Genomic DNA, 25,210 nt, shown 5'->3' with positions numbered 1-25,210 from the left:
GCCTCCACTTCAAAGCGTGAGTAAAATAAACCATCTTTGTTAAACCAATACGCCTGGGTACTTCTCAGACTCCAAAGCCGCTAATCCCACCTGTCCGTGCCAATAGCCACCACCCGGCCAATCCACCGTGACCGCGACCCCGAGCTTGGCTTGCCAGCTCTGCCGGGTTCATCGCGACACATACCAAGGGCCGTGCTGCTCTGAATGCTGCTTCCCACACTTGGGAACCACCCCATTCCTGGGGACCTTGCAAATCCACTGCAGGGAATGGGACCCAGACCACCTGGCCCCTCTTTTTCCTGGGTCTTAAACCCTGAAAAGACTCACCCCATTGTAGCGCTGACTCCCATGCCCAGCCTCATGCCATGGTTGGAGACCTGAGCTACCTCGCTGTGGCTCCCAGGTTCTCAGTTCTTCACAGACCCTCCATGCAGTGACACCTGCACCGCAGCCCAAAATCATGCCAGGGTTGGAGCCCTGAGCCACCCTGCCATGGCTCCCAGGGTCTTGGTGCCTCGTGGACCCTCTGTGCCGCGATGGCTACTGTTTCCATCCAGCAGCAGAATCTTTCAGGTTCTTCTGGGCAGCTGAATATGTGCACTGGGCAGCTCTCCCAGCTCTTTTTGGCCCCAGGACCCCTTCCTTCTTCATCCCTCACAGACTACGCCGCATGCTCGGCACACAGCTGCGTATATCCCCTTTTGGGGCTCCACCCCAACTTAAAAATGAACCAATTAGGGGGGTTTCAACTACAGTTCCCAATTAAATCTGGTCCTGATCCCTCCTGTGGAATAGAGGGGGAGAAGACTCTCCTTGTGGCTCTTCCCCTGCCTGGCTCTGATTGGTGGGTTTTGCCCCACCAATTACATTCATGGACTCCTAAGGCTGGAGAGCCAGGTGAAGCCCAGCAAGCCTGCCACATTCACATATATTTTATATTAAATTTAACAAACATACAAACTTATTCTTTTGAAATTCAGCAAAAATATCTCCCCCGAGACAGAGAAAATATTCATATATACCAAATGTTCATTATATTATATTATATCTTTTCATTTATAAAATATATTCCAAAAAAATACCAATTGAAATCTGTCACTTTAAGAAATATGTCACAATTCTTGTAATATTTTTACTAGGTTCTGTTGGTGCTTTAAAGGATTTTGGTGTATTTTTCTGACATATCTACAACTTCAGCACTCTGGCAGGTGGTACTCAGCACTGCTTAGACAGATTACTCCTAAATATCCATTTGTCACAGACCACTCCTTGCAAGTGCTTTATTTAAAAGGAAATGTATTCCAGGATCATGAGGCCACATAGCTTTATATATTCCCAGACAGCAATAAAAGGGATAAGGAAAATGCCCATATTACCAAGCCATATATATTAAAATTAGGAATGGCAAATAACCATCAAATAAGTAGTCATTTTAATTTAAAAAAAGGGCAATATTATACACATTAATGTGTACAGTTAATTAATTGACTTTTAATAATTTTTTTAAAAAGTTACGGTAACTTTTTAAAAGCCAGTCTGTCCTTTTATCAGGCAGTCAGCCCCATTGAGAAAGCCCACCAGTGGGGCATTTGGGTAAGCAGGGAGTGTCCAACTGGGGGCTTTAAAAACTCCCAGAAGAGTAAGAAAAGGGAAGGGAAGAAGCAAGCTGTGAAGAGAATGAGGCCAAGCAGCTGTGCTGAGACCACAGCAAAAGAAACCCCCTCCAAGTGTCTTGGAGAGGACAAAGATGATGTTTTGTTTGTTTGTTTGCTTAAAGATTGTACCTGGTTTAGAAGAACTGGCTGTGGACCCCAGAAGGAAATGAGTTCTGCAGAAAGCTAGCAGATTAAGTGGTCTACTTACAGTTTCTTACAAGTGAAATGCTATGGATTTATTGTCAGTCATCTAATTCAGTGAATTTTTAATGGTTATGGTCAATCACAATAAGCATCATAGTAAAACGGGTAGTACTTAGGCACCTATCTTCCATGGTTTTCCATCGGTCCTAAGAGATGACTACGTTTTGAGCATGAAGGTCTAACCATGTAGGTATCCACAAGGTATCTATCCATAACTTAATTTGTAGTGAGATTGTTATACGAAACCATGCCAAAACCTACTAAAGTCAAGGTCTATCATATTCACTGTTCTCCCTGCCTCCACAGAGCCTTTCATATAATCATAGAAAGTTAGGGTAGACTTCAGGAAGTCATCTAATCCAACCCCCTGCTCAAAACAGGACCACCCCCAACTAGATTATTCCAGCCAGTGTCTTGTCCCGGACACTACTATCCTATAGCAGAGTTATTTAATTTACTGCAGACACTTTATTGTGGAATGAACAAGTCAACTCTACAGTAAAATGCACATGTAGATGCACCATGTAAGTCATTTGAGTAATTGATTAAACCAAGGATGGAGCTTCCATCACCTCTCTAGGTAACTTGTTCCAGTGTTTTTACCCTCCTGAGAAAATTCTTCCTGATATTTAACCTAAACTTTCCTTGTTCCTTGTTCTGTCATCTATCATGGTGTCATGCCACCACTGAGAACAATCCAGCTCCATCCACTTTGAAACCCCCTTCAGGTAGTTGAAGGCTTATTAAATCCCCTCTCAGTCTCCTCTTCTCTAGACTAAATAAGCCCAGTTCTCACAGTCTTTCCTCAAAAGTCATGTCCCCCAGGCCCTTCCTATTTTTGTTGCCCTCCCCTGGACTCACTCCAATATCTACACATCCTTTCTGTAGTGGGGAGCCCAAAACTGAACACACTACTCCAGATGTGGCATCACCAGCACAGAATAGAGAGGAACAATCACTTCCCTTGACCTACTGGCAACACACCTACCAATGCAGCCCAGTATGCTGTTAACCTTCTTGTAAACAAAGGCACACTGCTGGCTTATATTCATCTTATTGTACACGGTAACCCCCAGGGCTTTTTCTGCAGAGCTGCAGCCCAGCCAGTCCACCCCCCACCTGTACTGGTGCATGAGTTTGTTCTGTCCTAAGTGCAGGACTTTGCATTTGTCCTCGTTGAACCTTATGGGATTCCTTTTGGCCCAATCCTCCAATTTGTCAAGGTTACTCTGAATCTTAGCCCTACCCTCCAGTGTATCTACTGTTCCTCCCAGCTTGATGTCATCTTCAAATTTGCTGAGGGTGCGTTCTATGTCATCTTCCAGGTTGTTGATGAAAACTTTGAACAAAAGTGGCCCCAGGATAGACCCTGGGGGAACTCTGCTTGATACCAGCTGCCAACTAGACATCAAGCCATTGATTACTACTCTCTGAAACAAATGCTCCAGCCAGTTTTCTATCCACCTTACAGTCCATTCATCCAACCCATACTTCCTTAGCTTGTCTGCAAGAATGCTGTAGGAGACCATATCAAAAGCCTTGCTAAAACAATGTGCATCACATCCACTTGTTTCCCTGCATTCACACAGCAAGTCACCTCATCATAAAGGCACTCAGGTTATTCAGACATGACTTACCCTTGGTGAATCTATGCTGACAGTTCCTAATCACCTTTTTTTCCTCCAAGTGCTTAGAAATGGAGTCTGTGAGGATCTGCTTTATGATTTTTCCAGGGACTGAGGTGAAGCTGACTGGTCTGTAGTTCCCTGGGTCCTCGTTGTTCCCTTGTTTAAATATGGGTGCGATGTTTGTCCTTTTCCAATCATCTGGGACCTCTCCTGATCACCACAAGTTTTCAAAGATGATGGCCAATGACTCTGCAATCAGATCAGCCAACTCCCTCAGGACCCATGGACTTGTTCACATCCAGCTTTTCTAAGTAGTTTCTATCTTGTTCTTTCATCTCTGAGAGCTGCTCACTTCCTCCCCACACTGTGCTGTCTGTAGTCTGGGAGCTGACCATGCCTGTGAAGGTGGAGGCAAAAGAGGCATTGAACACTCCACCGTTTTTTTTTTTCCCTGAATCCTCCATCACATCCTCCTCACTCTTCTCCCCAGCTCAGTAAGAGACCCACACTTTCCCTGATCCTCCTCTTGCTGCAGACATACTTGTAGAAACTCTTCTTGTTACCCTTCACATGCCTTGATAGCTGCAACTCCAATTCCATTTTGGCCTTCCTGACTTCATCCCTGCATGCCTGTGCAATGACCTTATATTTTTCCCTAGTTATTTGTCCAAGTTTACACTTCTTATAAGCTTTCTTTTTGTGATTTAGGTTACTGAAGAGTTAGCCCTTCATCTTATAGAAGTAAATCAGATTGGTCAGGAATGACTTGTTCTTGGTGAATCCCTGCTGGCTGTTTCTGATCATCTTTTCTCCTCTAGGTGCTTCATAGTAAATTCGTTGAGGACCTACTCCATGATATTTCCAGTTATCAAGACCTTGCTGATTGGTCTGCTGTTCCCCAGATCCTCCTTCTTCCCTTTCTCAAAGATGGGCACTATATTTTCCCTAGTTGGTCTGTCTACCATCTGTATCAAAAACGTTATCCCCACCACACTCCAAGAATGTGCTGGACTGCTTTCAAACAGGCCACTCCTCCACTTTGTACCACTTACCTTTATAAATACAGGAACACTTTCTCCCTTTTCTGAGCTGTGCAGTCAGTTCCAGCAGTAATTCTTTTAATCAATGACTCAGATGCCTCACTGAGTGCATCTACAGGTGCACTTTACTGTAGAGTTGACTAGTTCACTCCACAGTAAAGCATTACCGTCTACACATGTGCCTGTATTAGTCTGCCTTAAATTAACTAACTCTGCTGTCAGACAGTACTGTCCAGGACAAGTATTATCCTATAGTACAGTACTTACATGTACCAAAATGCAGGAAGGTGCCAGCTAGCCGTACACTGTACCACCCTCATGACCCAGCCAGCCCCTCCACAGCACATTGAGCAGGGTGGAGCAACCCAGGCTGGCAGGCTGACCCCCATGGGTCCCCTGCCAGCCCAGGGCTGCTCCACCCTGCCTCAGTGTGCTCCAGCCCTGAGCACACATACAAATTCTGGGGAATAAAGACAGGAGAATGACAGAATCAGGACACCAGAGGAAAAAGAAAGCTGTATAGCACTAGAAAATATCAGGTATAGATACAGGTATTTCAGCAGTCAGACAGCACAGTAAAAAGGAAAGAAATTTGAGGTAAATATATGGTGTCAAAAGGAAAAGATACAATATTAAAATAATTGAAGACTGATATCCATGTTTAAGTTTTACCTGAGGTATTTCTAAGCTGTACTCCTATATTTCAGATGGAAAATCCTCCATGCTCTTCAGCTTCTTTCTTTTACAACTGTTTCCTTTTTCCTTTCCTCAAAAAATTCTCTGTCCTGGTGGTACATAACTTCCTAGCTGTGTTTTTTTTTTCCACTGGACTTTACAAAATAGCTGTCAACAACCACTTCCTCAGATACCTAGGGTGCCTATACATGTGCAGATTGGCTGTTCTGGTTGAAGCAAACTCAATTAATCAAGTCTGCTGGATCATGGTAATTACTGCACTCCAGCAGATTCCAACGTCATGCATATCAGTGACCCCATGCTGAAAAATGGTGGCAGGGGCACTTTAACTAAAGCTGGTTTGATCAGCTTTAGTTAAAGCACCCCCACCATGATTTTTCAGTATGGGGGCACTGATATACATGATACTCTGGGCACTTTAATTAGAGTGGCTTCTGGAGCTGTTCTTATTAAAGCACTCTCCTCCCTGCCAGCCTCCCTGAGTGTATCTTTACATACCCCTAGGGTATATTAAAAAACCCTGCACTTCCATATTTATCAAAATGTCTTGGACAAAAAGGACTAGATGCAACAATAGATATGATTATTTTGCTGCTACATGGTTACCGTGGAGAGTTTGTTCAACAGGACAAACTCATGCATCATAAAATCTTGGCATCTAAGTTATGAGGGAAATGTCAAAACATTGGCATAATATTAAGTTTTAAGCAAATATTGTTTTACATTTTGATATATGTTGTGACATACAAGGACATTATGTGGGACCCAAATGTAATTTTAGATTTGCTTAAATTTAATTCTAGGACCAAATTGTAGGATATCAGCTCATCTCATGAAAATCCAGATAATCCTAGAAAATACGTGAAAAGTGCCTGTTTTGGTTCTGTATTTTTTCTCCATTCTGGCTGTATACTATACCCCTTCCCCTCCTATTCTAAAAAGAACAAAAAGAAAATAATAAACGTACTAATGATGGCTCCTTTTCCTTTTTTAACAAAATGGATTACTTGTTAAGCTGCTAAGATTTTCAAAAATCTACTTAAGATCCCATGTCATGGCATATGTGGACTGATTTACAAATGTATCATTTTGAAATGTATTTATCTGATTTTAGGATATATATTTTACTTTAAAAACCTTACCTACCAGATCCTAATGTAATCTAGGAATCTTTGTTTCCATAGCAACCACTCTAGTATCACTAACGTTCAAGACCGAACAGGAGATGCAAACTACTGTAAAAACCAAGAAGCTTAGATCAACAATTAGGAGAATTAAATAATTAAATATCTGATTGTTGCCTTCTATTCATCTTTCTGATAATTTTTAAATATAATGTGATTTTTCACTATTATGCAGTATTTGAGTGCCAATCCAAATGATTTTTCCATTTTGAAAAGTCTGTATTAGTTTTATAGAATGAAAGACCTAATTGCAGCTTTTTTCTGAGGAATATTGTTAAGCTGTGTCAGCATTTATTTCTGTCATATTAATAAACATGGAAGTTGAATTGTGGCAAATAATGTGTGTGTGTGTGTGTGTTAGGATGCCCTTACTTGGCCCATAGACTTGCCCATAGGCTTGGTAGCTGTGAACAACTATAAAAAAAGGCATGCCTACATGAGATGCTACATCACTATAGCAATGAGCTACAGTGACGTAGCACCAGCAGGCACTAACTGTGATGCCACAGCTACTGCACAGTAGCAACAACCTATTATGCTCATTGCTACTGCACAGTGGGGTTGAAAATGGCCCATGCGCCACCAGGATGGCACAGTATTCATGAGTACTGTGCAGTCCTTTAGTACTTGCTAAACTTAGTACAGAATGACTGTCCAGTACCAGCTGCACAGTCAGGGGCACTTGTAGACATACCCAAAGAGTTGCACATTTAACTTCCATAGAAGCTGGAAAGACAAAGTGTGTTATCCTGAAATCAACATTACAGAAATCTGTAGAGAATAATTGCAGAATTGTGCATTCATGTTTAAAGCCCAAGTGATACTGTATGAGATAGAAATCCTCATAATAACAAATGTTATAGGTTTTGGTGTTTTTTTTCATATTATACCTTACCCAAACCTTACTTTAGACATGGTTTTATGCAGAGACATAATTGCATGTTCGATTATATGGATTTATAGGTGTATTGACTTCTTAAATCAATATCTGTCCCAATATATTGCATGTTAATGATAGCTTGACACTAGGAACTCAAGTATATCTCTTGTAATTTTCTTGATTTCAGTGGAGTTACATAAGGAACTCTTGCTTACCAAAATTCCATTTTCAAGAGTTAAGTCCCTCAGGTAGCCAAAGCTATTTCTAGGCACAAGCACTTGAGTCATGACAGTGCTGAGCAGTTCAGCACATAGGACCCCTAAAAGCAAAAGTCCTTTCCCTTTGTCAGCTGAGAACCTCAGTTCCATAGGTGTTCTCTGAGCACACTCAACAGATAATTTTCCATACAAAACAGAGAAAAAGAATGACTTCATTTCTAACCCAGTACTACAGAAGCTAGAACATTATTCTAGGATATTTCAGATTGAGGTTCCACTTCCTCTGCCTGATGAGATTCAAATCTGAATCTTCTACTGAATATTTAAGTACTCTCACCATAAGGAAAAAGGGTATTCCAAAATGAAAAGCAATCTCAAGCTTTCAATCTTATATATTCACTGGAAAAAAGAACAAAAATAAATATGTCTTTCTAATCTTCTGGCACTCGTGTAGGAAGGTTGAGCTGTTTTGTTTGTAGTTTCTGTAGGTATTTTGCAAAACTTATTCTTTGGGGCACAGAATGTAATACAGAATTCCCCCTTCTTACATAAATATGCTATCCATTAGGGGCATACAAAATGGGCCATATTTGATTTGGATTCAGATTCGGCCTGAAACAGGGACAGTGATTCAATTAATGGATTTGGATCGCTGTCCTGATTTGATTCAGCCAAATCAGAATTTGAAGATTCAATGCTGATTTAAAGAATCAGCAATTTGGCCATAGACACTGCTTTAAATGTTTTTTATATGTACCTTGAGGTATACCACACATGACTTGTGAATGCTGCAATAGTGAGCAGATGGAGCATCTCACAGGAGTGTGCAGGTCCCCCCCATGTGCTCAGCGGTGACCCCAGAAGTGGACCAAAAGTACTTCTGGTCCACTTCTGGGTCTCCTGCTGAGCACGCAGGGGACTGTCCCCCAGTCCAGCGATTAGCACCAGTCGCTATGCCGGGGGCCAGGGGGGTCCCCTGCATGCTCCCTGGCAGACCCGGAAGTGGACCGGAAGTACTTCTGGTCCACTTCCAGGTCCTCTGCCGAGTGTGCTGGGTCTCCCCCCGCCACGCTTCTGTGGGATGCTCCATCCATCCCAGCATCTCAGCATTCATGAGCCACCTGGTACCTTGAGGTTGTCGGGGTAAAACCAAATGAATTGGGCCCCAAGGTCACAGTGGGCCAGGGTGGTGATTGGAACACGAACAGGTGGGATTTGTGGTGGTGAGGTCTGAGTGGCATGAAAGTGAATGGTTTCAAACAGGTGGTTTTATTACTCACGCTTTGGAAGCGGAGGCCGAGATGCTTTCTTCAGTTATGGTAATGTAAATGAATACAAACAACGGAGGGGTCTGTTGGCCCACAGGGTTCCAGAGTGGGCCCTTGCTTTCTAGCCAGAGCTAGGTGCGGCTGCCCACTCCTTAGTCCCAGGGCTGGTCAACAGCTCATTAATAGGTTCAAACAAACAACAGAAACTGTAACTCGGTGAACGCGTGACGCCAGTCCAAATGGACAACAAGATGGGATAACCGGAGGATGATGCCGAAGTCGAATGCCAGGTAAGTTGAGCCAAAATCGTGGTTAAGTTGAGTTGGAGTTGTCCAAACCGTGGTCAGAAGTCATTTGCAAAAACCAGTCCCATAACCAAAGAAGCCAATAAAGATTAGAGCTGAAAATGATTCAAATCGCTCTGCAAAGGATTGCAGACAGGAGGAGACCAACAGGCTAGGAAGCCTTGCTGAGGAGCAGTCCCTGCAGCTGCAGCATCTGCTCCCAGTTTCAGCGGATCTCCCCCCAGAGGAGGGGCTCATTCACCTTAAATATGAATTTAATAGCCAATCAAATCATTCTCCAAATAGAAAGTTCTAACCAGATTACCTCATGCTGCAGAAGGACTGAGCATGTGTCAGATCAGGGCTTGGTTATTACCGCGCATAAGCAACATAGAAAACTGGGTCATGGTTGATTGACAAGCTCAAAGGTCGTGCGAGGGACACACACAGGCCAGGCCATGGACTGTTCCATTTGCCTAGGCTGTCAGTCCTTGTCAAAGCCAATTCTCTGTGTTGACAGCACCCATAATATTTTGCTTTGACAGAGGCATGTAGAAAAAACATTTAAAGCTGTGTATGTCCAAATCATTGAATCTTTCCTAATCTCTCTGAATCAATTCAGAGGGTTCCAATTTGATTTGAATAGATTAAAGGGTCTCCTGATTTGATTCAGATTTGGAGATTCAGCCACCGAATCAGCCCGAATCTCTGTGGAATTGAATCAGAGACCTAAGCTTTGCACAGCCCTACTATCCATTAGTTTTAAATATGACTGTCTCTCTGTCCAAATGAATATTTGTTTATCCACACAAAGTGAAACAGTTTCAACAGGAAGGAGCAAGCCCCCATAGCAGAATCCTCTCTAGCTTGATTGTTCTGATATTCTCCTAGGAGAAGGGAGATATTGATTAGAACCTTCTAATATCAGGGTGTTTCAGAAAATAATGGCAATTATGAAATAAAACCATTTTGAGTGCAATGATTATATACGGGACGACATCACCTCACATACACAATGTTGACATCAGTGTCCCCTGCTACTTTGTAATTTCCTAATCACTGCATACGAAATAGTTTTGAAATTTCCATTACCTTCTGAAACACTCTCATACAATGATAGAAGTTGAATCCAGAATTCTATCTTGCTACATGCATTCTCTAACCACTCAGTTATAGGTTAAAGGAACCATCACTGACAGCAGCTGCCTTTCAAGAGAAAGTAGTAACCCCTTTTCAGGTTTTGAAAGGGCTTAAACATCTATCTCCAAGAAATGGATCAGTGCTGTTAATCCTAAATGCAGGGATGCACCTCCCAGCACTTAAACCATGAAGATGATTAGGACTGAGGGCACTGTCTTCAGCACTTCCGAGTGATTATTTTCGGAAGCTCAGGCTACTGGTTATTATTAATCCACTGAGGCACTTAACTTTCCCAATTCACTGTTGCCTAACTCAGGGGGTGTGGGTTTCACTAAAGACAGCAGGCACCTAAGGATGTGATGTTTCAATGCCTTAGAAAGTATCCATATCCTTTTCAGGTTCTGATCCTAAAGTTACATAAAAACACCACAATCTAACCCTATCTCTCAAAGAACAAAAGGTTTATTAGTAACCAGAACTAAGAGTGAATTAGCCCTTCAATCTCATAGATGAAGTGTGTAAACCATTTTAAGGGAGAAATCCAAGCTTATGTGAAACATTTGGTTGAGGAATACATGCCATAAAATCCATCATGCTTCTCATTCATCTGTGTCAGGGGTTTCAAATTTATATTCTGTAAACATGCAACCAGTAGTCCTTTCCCTGCTTACACACCAAGGTTCTCCATTGTACCAGCCTCTGGGATTAATAGAAACTCAGCCTTACTCCAGATACCCTGGATGACTATTTCTCCACTATCTTACTCACATATAAGTACCATTAGCATTTCAAAACAGGGGCACCTTACAAGCACCCTTTAACTAGTAACTTTTACCTAGCAGCCTAAATACACCAGAAGACAGACATGTTTTTGACAAAAATTTGAAAACATGGCAAGCTACTGCCTGATACATGCAAAATGTTAATTGTGCTCTGGTATGCTCTTCAAGTTGCAGTTTTGGTAGATTGACAAGAATTGCTAATTTGTGTTATTTGGAAAAAGCTAGCCAGAAGGCTTTAGAAAATGTAGCAAAACTGGATTGTACCCAGGAAAAGCAGGTCAGGCTAATTAAATTTGTTCACTAGCTACATACTAGTTTAAATAGGTTGATAAAATGGAGAGAGAACAGATTTTCTTTATTTATTACTTAAGAGTTAGAGGCAAGCCTGTTTTTCTTTCTTTTTTTAAACAGTTGAATTTTTAAAATGGACCATAATGCATGTCACTTGAGATGAAGAAATATGAATATTAAGGGTCACTAGAGGCATCACCTTCATATATATTCTTTCCTGTTAGAAATTATTCCATTTTTTTCTATATTGGAAAAAAAAAAACCTTGAAAATAGGTTGTATGTTCTAAGACTCCCCATGAAGTCAAACATTCTTAATGTGCATTAAACACACAGAATACACTTTAAATCCATAACAGAACAGACAGTTGTTGTACTTAAAGCACTTTAAAAATAGCAGATCCCACTTAAATTTAACCATTGATGGATCTTATACTAAAGTGCTTCAGGTTAGGGCACTTTTTTGAACATCTGTACCACATCCATCAGGCTTCAGTGGAAGTATGTCACATTCTACTACCCCTTACTCCTCACTGGATGGTTTGTTAGCCTCGTCTGATGCTCATCTGATCCAGGCCAGGTGGGGTAAAGAAATGGAGCCTCTCTGCCATGAGGCTACTTTCCTAAAGCTTGCTGAGTCGGGTCTTGTTGAGCCCCAGGCTGGGTTTGCATGGCATAGAGACTCTGTTTCCCTTCCCCCCATCTTCTGGCTGAAGCAAATTTGCATCAACACTTACTTTTGCAAAGGGACAGAAAGTGAAATTCAAAATAAATTACACTATTCATCAAAATCTATCCACCAGATAAATATCATCAGATGTTTTTGGGGCATTCCTATGCACACATACTAGCAGCAAAAATTTCTACAGCCTGTCAGGTTATGTTCATATAAAAACATGGCTGTTTAAATCATAGATTACTTCATCACTTGAAGGTCCTAATCAGGATCAGTGCCTCATTTTGTTGTGTGTGATGATAAAAAGACGACTTAACAAAACATAGCACATGCTTTAGAGTGTAGTGTCGAATAGATCAATTGGCACACACAAAAAGTACCTATGAATCTGCCCCTTGTTTTATTCCTCTTCATAGCAGGGAGCTGGGCCTGCTGTGCTTGGGCCAGGCAGTGGGAGCAGCAGTGGGAGGGGGCTATGAAGGGGACATGGTGAATTTTGAAGTGCCTGCAGCCCCCTTGTAGTGCCCTCCCAGTGCCATTACCGCCTGGTCCGAGCCCAGCCAGGCACAACCCTGGCCCTAGCCCACAGTGGTAGCTGGTCTGGCTGGTGTGCAAATCCAAGGGCACAGCCCCCCCGCCATGCCCTCCTGGGGTGCATGCCCCCCCCATACCCTCTGGATGAGCCACTTACAGCCCCATCTCATGCCCCGGCTGTGCAGGGCCTGCTCTTTCCCCAGCCTCACTCCCTCCCTCACCACCATTGGGAGGGGGGCAGATCAAGGCTTCAGCAATGAGGGACAAAGTGAGGCTAAGACTGGGGCCTCAATCTGTCCTGTCCCCTCAAAACCCTTTCCCCTCCCCATGCCCTTCCCCAACAGACTTACCTGCTGGGTGGCATACCTGCAAATTTCTCCTTCTGGCTCGATCTGCCCCTCCCCCCCTCCCTCCCCACAGACTTACCTGCTAGGTAGGAGTGGGGGGTAATGCATGGTAGATGCTGTGTTGCTTTTAAATGCAAAGGTGATCTCCTACTTTAAAATGTTGGAGACTACTGCCCTAAAGGAAAGGGAGCCACCTGCTAGATCCCAACTGCTTCCCTCTAGTGTTCAGTGATAGTTCTGGCCTGGTCTTGGTGTCTTACAGCTGTTTAAAAAAAAAAGTGCTTTACCAGAAGAAGCTGCACCTTAGTTCAACATGACTCTGCAGCATCTGTATGGATCACGTGCTTCATTGGGGTGTTTTGGAGCTTTTATCTAAAAGATGATTTAATCAGCTATTAGATAAAAGTGCAAATAATGCCCTACCAAAGTGCACAATCTATATAGACGTTGGGCAAACCAGGAACAACTAATGCGATGACTCTTCTGGACATGCACTGGATTCAGCATGGGACTATATCAAGTTTAAAGTGGCGGGGGTTGTTTGTTTTGGAGGGGATTTTTTAACAGCTGTAAGTACTGGCTTTAGATGGAATTTTTGGTCCTGAATTATTGTTCCTTCAGAAAGTTCTCCCTCCCATGTAGGGAGTTAGCTTGCAGCAAGATGCTTAGCAGAAGCAGGGATAAGAAAACCAAATGGCTTGACTCTGTTAACACCACCAAGCCTAAATACAATGTAAGGTGGTGACTCTCAGTCATGCTTCTTTCCCCCACATTTGAAAGTAATATATTAATCTGTAGGGGTTAAACATTTGATTGCTTTATGAATTTAGATAATTAAATCACTGAGTAATTAAATCAGTTTAATAAAAACATTAATTATGCAATAGGCACATCACTAACTATAATTTCTAAGAAAATCTTGGTAGTTTAATAGGAAAAGTAATGTAATTACTTTCTAACTGAATATCTTGCATATATTCCCAATAATTAATTCAATTTACCAAAAGCTTGTTGACAAAATCTTTCAATTTAAGCAAGTCTTATTTTTAACGAAACAATTTCCCATTTGTAAGGTAGACTTTCAGTAGAAAAGATATTTAGTCCTATGAAATAGTGTATTTAACCAAAATACATATTAATTTCAAGGTAAGACTTGCACAGCCTTTATGAGGGTAAAAACACAGGTTGTGAGGTTAAAATATGCTAAAACTAAATTCCTACATTTGTATAATAAAGATAGACGTTGAATATACTGGTTTTTACCTATTCTTGCACTTTAAACTACCTTTTCTTTTAATCTTAAGGTCAATGCTAATGTTAGTTATCTACTAAAATTGTCAACTTAATCAAACTGGCATATTTAAACTCTTGCTTTTAATTAGGATTGGTTAGTTTTTGTACATTTCTTTGAAAATGTAAAAGACTATACCAGTACCAATAGTTCTGCTTCTTGTCATGTTTTCCATCCTTTCATTAGCCTTTTTTAGAGGGAAAAAAAATCCATCTACAATAGTTAAACATAGTGGGCACAGCCAGATGAGTGCAGTGGTGCAGTATACAGCATCACAGACCCGTCTGAAGTGCTGTACACGTGCAGGCATTCCCTCACTTATTTGCAGCATGGCGGGTGGGGAGGTTAACACTGGGAGATCCCAGTGTCAAAAAAACCTCTTGTGCCTTAAAAACTGGGGTGGTGCACATTGTGGCAGCATGTGCCACTGGGAACTGGAGCCTAGCGGGCTGGAGCCATGATCTGGCTGCCAGCCAGGCTGTGTGCTGCCAGATTGCTGCAGAGGCCTGCAGGACCCCAGGTAAGTCTGCAGGGGCCAGCCCAGGTGTTGGGCCCAGCCTCTCCTACCACACCTGGGTGGTAGTTTCCTGGGAACAAGCAGCAGCACATATGCACATTCCCACTTGTGAGGATGCCCCCAATAGAACTATATAGAACACTTTAAAGGTAACAATTAATATATCATATAAAGAACAATTCAAAACCAGAGAGAAGAAAATAAAAACCACAACATTTCACAATTGAAAAAAAAAACATACTTTGAACTAACTAAATTTGGTTCATTTCCTAATACTGAAATGAATCAAAGCAAAAGTAATTAAGCATTAAAGTCAGAGGGAGATTTTATTTTTTTAAAATACACTTCTCATATTCTTTGGTCCTGAATGCCAAGTTCCAAGCAGATATCGCATACATACCCTACTCTTCCTTCAGCTAGAGCTAGAAAACATCTTCCTAGGCTACTGGTATAGGTTTAAATCCCAGAGCAGAGTTTCTGATTTGCATCATGGAAGTGCCTCCCCAAGCTGGGACCAGCCTAGGGCTTTTTCCTGATTCTCTACTAATTAACTACAACTGAATCAAAACATATGCAGAGTCTTCAAAAGAAGCCATCAAAGAACACAGACAAAGAAAGTTCTTACAAACAGTAACTGCTCTGTTTCTCATGGTATTTAAAGATTTATTGGCTACCTGAAAGAAATGTAATAATCTTTGTTAGCCACCCTATTTTTTTCCCCTTTTCTTTAAATGTCTGCACCAGAAAACTTATAAATTAAGGCAGGAATCCAATTCAGATTATTTCCATCTGCCTGGGAACTCTATCACTCTCAACTGTGTCCAACCTAACATGAAGTAAAGTAAATTGGGGGCCAGGGCTGGGACGGGAAGACTTGTAGTAAACCTACTGTCAGCCCAGACTGGCAGATCTAAGATGTTTGAATTGTTCATTTTGCAGAGATACACAAAAAAAATGCTTCCATCTGATTATACATTAATTTGGGCTTAGAGCCATGGATCATTCAGATAATATCCAATATTTTATATTAAAAAGTTATTGGATAAAATGTTGACCTAATAATTGAAACAGAGACTGGAACCTCTCTTTGCCTCCAACCATGCAAACACCCTAACTACAGGGTTACAAAATCATTCTCTTTTCCATTCTTTTGCTGCCCCAATAAGGTTTTAATGATTTGTGCAATGTGCACAGATGTTTCAGAAAGTAACAGCAATTTTAAAATAAAACCATTTTGTTTACAATGATCACTTACTGAACCACATTACTTCTCTATTAGGGCTGTGCAAAATTTCACGGGCTGTTTCATTTTGACGCTGTTTCGACTCATTTTGAGCTCAAATCAGCGAAATCAAAATGAAATGAAGGGCTTTAAAACAGCCTCAAAATGAAACAAGGGCAGTCAAAATATTTCAGAGTATTTTGAATTTTGAAGCTGAAGCTGGGCTTGTCTGCAGGGAAACAGAAAGTAAGGAGAAGGAGGAGGACGAGGAAGAAAGGACTGCTCTGATATTGACTATGACAGTTTAGCTGCCTAAGATGCTGCTAGTGCTACTGTGCTGCTTACTAAGTTATTACGTATTGTTATTTAAAGTGGTGGACTGGAATGAGGCTGTAGGAGAAGAGAAGGTCTCATTGGGGCACATGACTGTGTCATGTAGAGGCCTCAGCATCAGTGAGAGCATACCTTAACAAACACACAGTCACTCGGCATGAGTTTTGCTTCTTAGCAGCTTGAGGTGCAGTTTCCCAGAATCCCCTGCATCTGTCTCCTTGAAACATAGCAGGCTTCATGGCCTCAGAAGGGGCTATCAAGCCAGCTGTTTTCATCCAAATCTGCCAAAAAATTACGAAGTTATAGACAGTTTTGTGCTTCCCCATTGTAGCCTATGGGCAAAACGTCAAAACAACGAAACAGTTTTGACGAAACTAAATAGAACAGTGCTTCAAAATTAAAGGAAATTCAAAACAAAACACTGTCCCGTTGAAATGGCAAAACAGATGTTGAAATGAAATAATGCTGTTTCACACAGCCCAATCTCTATGTAGTCATAAATGATGGGTGTGTTCAACAGTGCCACCATCAGTGTTCCCTGCTCCTGTATTGTTTCCCACAGCGAATGGTTTTATTTTGAACTTGCTGCTACTTTCTGAAACACCCTCAGAAAAGAAAGATTGAGGGGTCAAAACACTCTTTCTTTTTATCATGGGCAGGGTCCTCTCTTCAGATGTGAGAGATGTTGGGCGGGACCGTCTCAGACAGAAGAAGGAACTGAACCAGGTTCTCTCACATTATCCATGGATGCTCTTACTACTTAGACCTCAGATAAAGGGAAGAGGGACACTTCTTCCTTAAGCTGTACTTTGAAAGAAAGAAGTAACTATATTATAGTATGGTTTTGTAAATAAAAGATTTAGGTGCCTAATTTAAAAAAATACATAAAAAATGGTTTGGGACATCCCTCCGGAGTGTAGAACATTGCCTCAGCCTCAGAAAAGGGTGAAATTTAAGACAAAATCTTTTGGGCAGTGTGTTTCAGTGTCTTCATTTGATTGCTGACCTTTCATCCTGTTTGTTGTGAATCCCATTATTTGGCACTTAACTGTCTGCCACATGGAAGCAACTAGCATGTTCAAAACTCTGTTGTTTCTGACAGCTGCACACAACTTCAACTAAAGCACCTGTATTAGCAGATATGGAGTACACCTTGGGAAGGACCCAGCTTCTGAAAAAATGTAGCTGACAGTACAAGCATAGCTACATATGACTTATGTCAGTTGCTGGTTAACTGAACAAACTTTCTTTTGGTGTTGGTGATAGTAATACTTCGTGGGCAGAAAGAAAGGAGTTTTATCACCATGGTGGAACTGTGAATGTGTGCTCACTCACAGTTTTGTGAGCAGAATGTGAGTTCTGCTGGCAATCTACCTGGTGTAGGCCAGATCAAGGTAGGTAGTCATAAGTTAAAGAGCTCTCGGAGGAGGTGTTGATTGGCACTGAGATCAAAGCTGATAGCCTGAGAGTGAATATTCTGGGGGAGGTGCTATGCTCCCATTTAACTATGCATCAGAAAGAAGACTCTGGGGAGAAGCTAAAGACAAGATAATGTTCCAAATCACAGCATATGTGGGTGGTGCACTTCTTCCTCCTCTGTATAAGAGGCATAATTTAGCCTTCAGTGTACAATATTCTGCAAAAATAAGAGCCTGCAAAAGGCAATGCCTGAAATGCTGTTATAGATATGATGAATGATACAATCCTTTTGTAACAGAATTAAGGGAGGAATTCAAATATTTATAAAAGAGTTTATCTTAATGCTTAGTCCTGCCTGAACTTTCTCTTATAGTTGTAAATATACATTTCTAGGTACAAACTGCCATGTACATAACCACACATTAACTTTGCCTTATTTCCCATCCCTAAATCTCTGAAAGCAAAGGGCAAGAGCTCAAGAGTAAATAAGAAAAGGATTTCCAGGGAAAAAAAACCCTGTTCAAATAAGTTGTTTAATGACTGTGCAGGATACCTTTCTCCATAAACAAAATTAGGACCGCCAGAAGTAACTTCTGCAAAGTCAGGACTCAGGCATCTCAGCACAGTGCTCTAAGACAGGTTTGTTCTGAAGAGAACAAAGCAACATGGTGGCACTAACCCCACAGTCCTGTATATAATACAGCTTCCACTATTCCTGTGGCTGGTGAAACTCTACCAATGGAGAACTGCATATCAGCATACAGTATACATCTATTTAGGACCTGTTTGTTGTACTGAAAGTCAAGAGCTGCAAATAAAGACAATAAAAGTTGAAAGTGTTGGTACTTCCTAAATTTAGGTTATAGACTGTAAGTCTATAAACAAGAGGCCGTATGAAAAATGCATGTGTGTGTACACACATGTAGATGTATATGTATATGTAACACATTAATATCTTTGTTAGATGTAAATATACAAAGAGAAAATGAAGCAGTGCCTGTAAAGGATCCTATGCTTATGAATGTCAGATCATTAAAGTAAGCAAAGAAAAAAAAATGAAGAAGATATGCTTAGGAACCTAAAGATATATTAAAAAGATATATTTAAAAAAATTTTTAAAAAAAACCCATGTTCAATTGCCCACAAGGCAAGTGAATTTTCCCCAGACCTGGGTATGCTTCTTTTTAGGTATTTTTCAAGTGCTCAGCACATAGAAGTAGTCTGGGTCTCTACAGTCTTACTATAACACAAATAATATATATATATTATTGTAGAAAAATATTTTCTTCAGAAAAAATAGAAATTGCTGTGCTTCAGACAACACTGATTTTTATACTTTACTTTTCTTCCCTTGCTATACTAATACTGCATATACACATTCAAATCATCTGGGACAACTCACCCAGGTTTTTTGCCTTAGAGAAAAACTGACCTGTATAAAAGGTCAGAAAGAGAAGCAATGAGCCTGCAGTGCAGATGCTGGGCTGCCAGGGGTCCATATAGCATGCAACCCACAGAGCTTTGCAGGCTTTTTTTTAAGTGAACGTAGGCAGGGATCATCCAGGTCAGTGAAGGTGCAGATGGGGTCTGTGACATGCACAGAAGAGTCCTTCAGCCTTTCTCCTCCCCTGAGCTGCATTGGAGTTCAGCTAAGGCTGGGTAGGGTGTATGCTTGTATGCTTCCATGCACCCAAGTGTTGCAATGTGATTCAGGCTGGGAACAACATGGGAGCAGATCATGCCCATGCTTCAGTGCTGGGCTTTTTAATCCTGAAGCATTCAAGGGGCACATACTGCTTCCTGCTTGGCTGAGACTAACAAATCTCCTGGAGGAAGGGGGAAAGCAAAGGACTGGGATTGCAGAGGTCAGCTCTTCCTACGCTGCTTGTATAGAAATTCTGTCTCCTGAGGGAGATTCTCCAGGGAGCCACTTCACTTAATTTGTTCTCAAATTAATTTTCTCCCCGAGTGGCCACTTTTAGTCTGGGAGAAAAAGGATGAACTTCTGTACACATGTGGTTTCCCCATAGAGAGCAGGGATTCTCCCTGGAGAAACTGAACATCTATCCACACTCTAAGTCTACAGTATAGACTTTTTTTCATTCTTTGTTTTTATCCCACATTCTCTGGATTTACTATTAAAAGGTGCAGATTTAGGTCTGACAAGGGAAAGGCAGTCTTGCTGTCAGTTTTGCTGTGCAGTTCAACATTGACAACTGTGCTGGACCAAGAAAAAGAGTTGCAAAGATACTAAAAAAGGATCAACACTGAAAAGAGCTAAAAGTTTATATTTTTTAAATGTACAATATCTCCTTACTGAGGTCTTCCTTCAATGAGCTACAATGTTACTTATTTATTGCTTTCAAAGCTTGTAGCTTAAGTAGTGTACATTATATTTTGGACTACACACTCAATTTTGGGACAGACATACCTACTGTAAGTATTGAGTAAAAGTCTACTGAGCCCTTTTCTTTTGATTCCTGCTGAATAAATTATTCCACCAGGACCAGCTGTGGCAAATCTGTTTTTTAAGTATTGTAGGATCAGAAGGTACAAAGCCGAAGGACTCCTCTTTGGTAAAATCAGTCACAGATAATGGAAAATTCATTGGCACCAACTTGGCATGAATCAGTATGAACCAGGACAACTGCAATGAATGTTATTTGGTGGAAAATGATCTGTTCAGAAAGAGGGACTTCAAGGTTTGTTTTTTTTAAAAAGCAAAGAAAATAGAAGCTTATCAATTCTAATGTATAGTGACCCAGTGAAAAGAATCGCATTTCTACCTGATCCATACAACTTCTGTAATGAACAGATATTGTAGTAAAAGTCTTGTACTTATTTACTGAAAAAGCTATGCCTTTCAATTTCTTTCTTTTTAAATTTAAACTTGCATTACTAAAACAATGTCTTCTTCAAATCATTCATTCATTCATTCAGTTATTCCATTTTTTTTTCTGAACAAAACTTGGTGCAGAATATCAATTATCCTCAAGGACCTGTAAGTGAATTTTGATTAAACAGAAGGACCAAACAAAGTCTAATTACAGACAGTTTAAAAAAAAAAAAAAGGTATTATCATCCAAGAGTCCAAAGCTTACTTTCGTTTAATTGCCTTTAAATTATTTCTGTTACCCTATTGCTACAGGGACTTATGTTTCTAATTCTAAATTAAAAAGTAATTAAAACACTTATCTAGTATCAGCACGTCACATTTGGTTTCAGAGAATGAAAAATACAAAAGATAAATCCAAAAGTCAAACTGAAAAAAGAAAAGGCAAAAACGTTCTTTAATCAGTAAGGCATGAAACTTTAAAAGGGGTTCGTGTTTTAGCTCTACAAGCAGGCAAATTCTGAATCCTTCATGATTCCTTAGGGATTTTCTGATTTGAAACAGCTGTGACTTGGCCCCCAGATCCCTTCAGCAGCAACACATTTTGTGCAGAGCCTCTCTCATCTTAAAGGCCCATTTCAATTTAAGCAACACTTGCAGTATCACCATAAATGCTTGTATTGAGCTCATTCAATCTGAGTTAACACCTACACATAACAAGTTTAAACAAATAGGCACGGTACAGACATTCAAAAAGTCCAAGGCAGAATCAGTCACATGGTTTTTTGTAAGCAGCATAGTTTAGATCAGTGTTTCCCAACCTTTTTCATCCCCTGGAACACTTATATGGCCTTTTCCAACCCACAGCACACTGGCTAGATGGGGAGGGCAGGGCAAGGGATGGCATGGGGCCGGCCAGAGCACGATGGCGGCACAGGGCCACGGTAGTAGCACTGACAGGAGCCATGCTCCACCAGGAGCCAAGCCTCCCCACGATTCCACGGTGTACCTGGTAATGTCTGACGGCATACTGGTTGGGTAACACTGGTTTAGATTCGTAGCGAACAGAACACATGTGTGCCCCTTGGGAGGTGGAAGGGGGCAAATCAGACCAGATTCCACTATTTTTAAACCAGTCTGTGTATACTGAACTGCCATTCTGTTATGGGTATAGACTGGTGGTTTTTTGTGCCAAACTTCACTGCATTAGTGAAGAAAAGGAGGCACATGACTCTGAGGAAGATATCCTAAGAGTGTGCCATCTACTTTTGTTCTTCCAAGCTAAAATGAAGAAACAAAGAGATCTTTCTGAAGGCTAGTCTATATTACATATCTCCATATCCTTTATAACCACCCTTCAGGTATTTAAAGATTGTTATCAAATCCTCCCTCAGTCATTTTTTCTCCAGACTATATTGTTCCAATGAATTTAACCTTTCCTCATAAGCCCCTCATAAGTTTCCAGAAGTCTAATCATTTTTGTGTCTCTCTGCTGGACTCTTCCCAATTTTTCCATACTTTCTTGAACTGTGAGGTCCAAAACTGGACACAGTATTCTAGATGAGGCCTCTCACCACTGACAAACAGAGTAGAGGAATCACCTCTCTTGATTTACAAGCACTACTCCTTTTTATAATACACAATATACTACTGGCTTTTTCCGCTACAAAAGCATACTGTTTGGTCATGGTCCATCATAACTTCCATGTCCTTTTCTTCACTAATGCAGCCTAGCCAGTCATTTCCCAGTCTGTATTTGTGCATACAATTGGTTCATCCTAAATGAAAAAAATACATATTTCCATTCTGCATCACATTTTCTCAGCTGGTTATAATTCTACGCATAATGCTATTTTTTTGTTGTTGTTATTTTAATTACATGTCCCTCGTTACCCCAGACTAGCTCAGCCAAAATACCCAATCCCTCTCCAGCTCCACCATATTATAAAATATACTTTGTTTTGGTCCAACTCTTTGCAGATATTTAGGTAGCTAATTCCTATCTAGGTATCTAAACATCTTTGATAATCTGGGTCTTTCTCTGTAAAACTGCCTCCTGCTTAGCTATAGGTATATAACATCCTCTTCATGTTAATATGCAAAGCTGATTAGAAAAGACAATTATCTGAGAATAAGCATTTCCATTTGAGGCTAGCCTTCTTTGAGCCTAATAGGAGCTAAAAAGATAGCTGAAAAGCTGTAGTTTTCATGCAACCAGCATCATTTGTGTTTACCAGAGCTTGTGATCAGATGATCAGCTTGCTATAGCTCTAGTTAGAATCCATTAAAATTAAAGTTTTCTAATTACCCTCGAACCAGTCTCTGGTGAAAAAGTAAAAAAAAAAATCTAAACTTTGCTGTTATTGCATTATACATTCTGGTTATATGAAAAAATAAGCATCGGCTAATGTAACTTTTGTTGCATTTTCTTTTTTTAAAATAGGTCTGTTTTCTGAGTATGTTATTAAAATTAATAGATTCTTCTTAAATGGAATTCAGTGTTTTTGTATACTCATACATTTTACAAAGGAAACAATCTTTCACATGTATATTAATATGTCTAAGTCTGCATAATACCTACCCATACAAATATTAAAAAAAATCAATATTAACCTTCTTAATGAAAAAAAAAATCATTCATTTACAGAGATGTGTTATCATAGCCTTTTGTTAGATGATAGGGCTAGTTAATGGAGGAATCATGAAAAAAGGTGACCATGAGAGTATATATCACATAAAGGAAGCAATAATTATCCTAGTAAAGTCATACCACTATAGCACCAGTTCATTCAAATAGATACTCTGGCCCATAGGATTTTAATTAATTTTCCTCTTCTAAATAGTAGAGATGAAGTAAATTTACCTAGTTTGGGCAACAGGCAGCCTCTGGGTGTGGTACATGGCAGATCAAGGAGGGGCAGGCAATACAGGGCAGATAAAGCAGGAAGCGGAAAGTAGGAGATCAGGTCGGTAAATGGTATCAGAGTGTCACTCAGGGAGGGTGTGGGGCCTATTTTGTGGCACTCCTGGCCACATCCACATGAGACACTGACTATGCAGTTGTTACTTGCTTATACTTAACAAGGGTACTTTGGTATTTGTATAAACAAGTACTAAATGCACAGTAACCAGAGCTGGATACCTGGACAACTGGAAGGCTTTTAAGTGATGCCAACTGCATTAGCTTATTACTATTGTGCAGTAGCATCACATCACGGTTCCTGCCACATGACTGTACTGTTCAGTAGCAATGAGCTAGTACGCAGTCAGTGTCTTGTGTAGATGCGGCCCCTATGTAGCAGATTTACACCTCAGGGCCTCTTCAACCAGATAGATGCTCCCTGTCAACAAGTCTCAGTAATATACAGTCTTTAGGTGCTTGTACATGTGATGGGAGTTTAATCCCCAAGGTTTTATTCTATGCCCCCTAAATTGAAATGGTGAGTTTTTAATTGAAAACCACCATTTCATTTTTTTCCATTATGTTATGGTGAGTGGCTCTCTCTTTTTTTATTTTTTTTTGCCAGAGGCAGAACCTGCCCACTGACAGGAGGTGAGCTGCCGGTGGACTAAGTGATCCCTGAGCTGCGGGGAGTCCTGATCTTTCCTCCACAGTGGTGGTGCCCCCTGGGACCACAAGGGTGGGTTGTTAGTGGGTCAGGGGCTGCCCCAGCTCAGAGGTAGCACCCACCCTGATCCAACTGTTCCCTGAGTCCACCTGGGGAGCAGCGCCTCGTGGGCTTCCACTGAGTGGCCTTGAGGAACACTTGGATCAAACTGGATGCTGCCTCTGAGCTGAGGCAGCACCTGGATCACTAGCAGTACACATGGGGACGACCAAAGGGTGCTGCCACAGTGAAAGGAAGAAGCAGGAGCCCTGCAGCTCAGGGGCCACTCAGTCCACCAACAGCTCACCTTGTGGCCGTGGGCGAACTCTGCCAAAAAAAAAAAAAGGATTGCTGAAGGCAGAAACAGCAAGAGGCCTGAGTCGTTCTTTTGCCGGGGCTTGGCTGCCTTTCCCATGGCCAGGAGGTGAGCTAATAGCTTCATCATTGCAATTTTCAGTTTAGTTTGCAACAATGCAAAGTCATTTAAAACTCCCTAAAGTCTTGCATGTGTACACTGTGATGCCATTAAGCCACAAAGTGACATTTTTACCATGCATACAAGTGCACATTTCAACCAACTGGCCTTTACTCCCTGAAGCATCTCTCAGCATGCTCCAGTAATATACAGCAAGTAAACAAAACAAAAAAAATCTTATTGTCCTGGATACTGGGAGTAGTCCACAGTGTCTCCAGCCTTCCCACTTCCCGTAGCCGAGAAATCTCCCATGTCTGGTGTAGGGATGTGAAAAATTAAACATTTAAATATTTAATTATTTGTATATTTATACTGATAATGCATTACAGGTTAGTGTTCAGCATGGGGCACAGTCTGGGGGGATGGGAAGTGGTGGGGTGCCTCAGGAACAGGAAGGTGGCAGTGTAGACAGGAGGGAGGGAGGAGTAAGAATCCAGGCAGATCTTGACAGGCTCATGAAGTGTGTGGATGAGAACCTGATGGTGTTTAACACTGAAAAATGCAAGGTTCTCCACCTTGGCAGGAAAAACCTGCAGCATGCTTATAGGTTTGGCAGTCCCTACAGATGAAAGGGACTTGGGGATCATGACTGACCATATGATGAACATGAGCCTTCAGTGTGATGCTGCAGCTAGTAAAGCGAGCAAAACGCTGGCTTGCATCCATAGATGCTTCTCAAGCAAGTCC

Source organism: Crocodylus porosus, unplaced genomic scaffold, assembly GCF_001723895.1.
Source record: "Crocodylus porosus isolate Cpor-Errol unplaced genomic scaffold, CroPor_comp1, whole genome shotgun sequence".
NCBI lineage: Eukaryota > Metazoa > Chordata > Crocodylia > Crocodylidae > Crocodylus > Crocodylus porosus.
The sequence above is the reverse complement of the archived record's forward strand: the minus strand, read 5'-3'. Positions refer to the sequence as shown.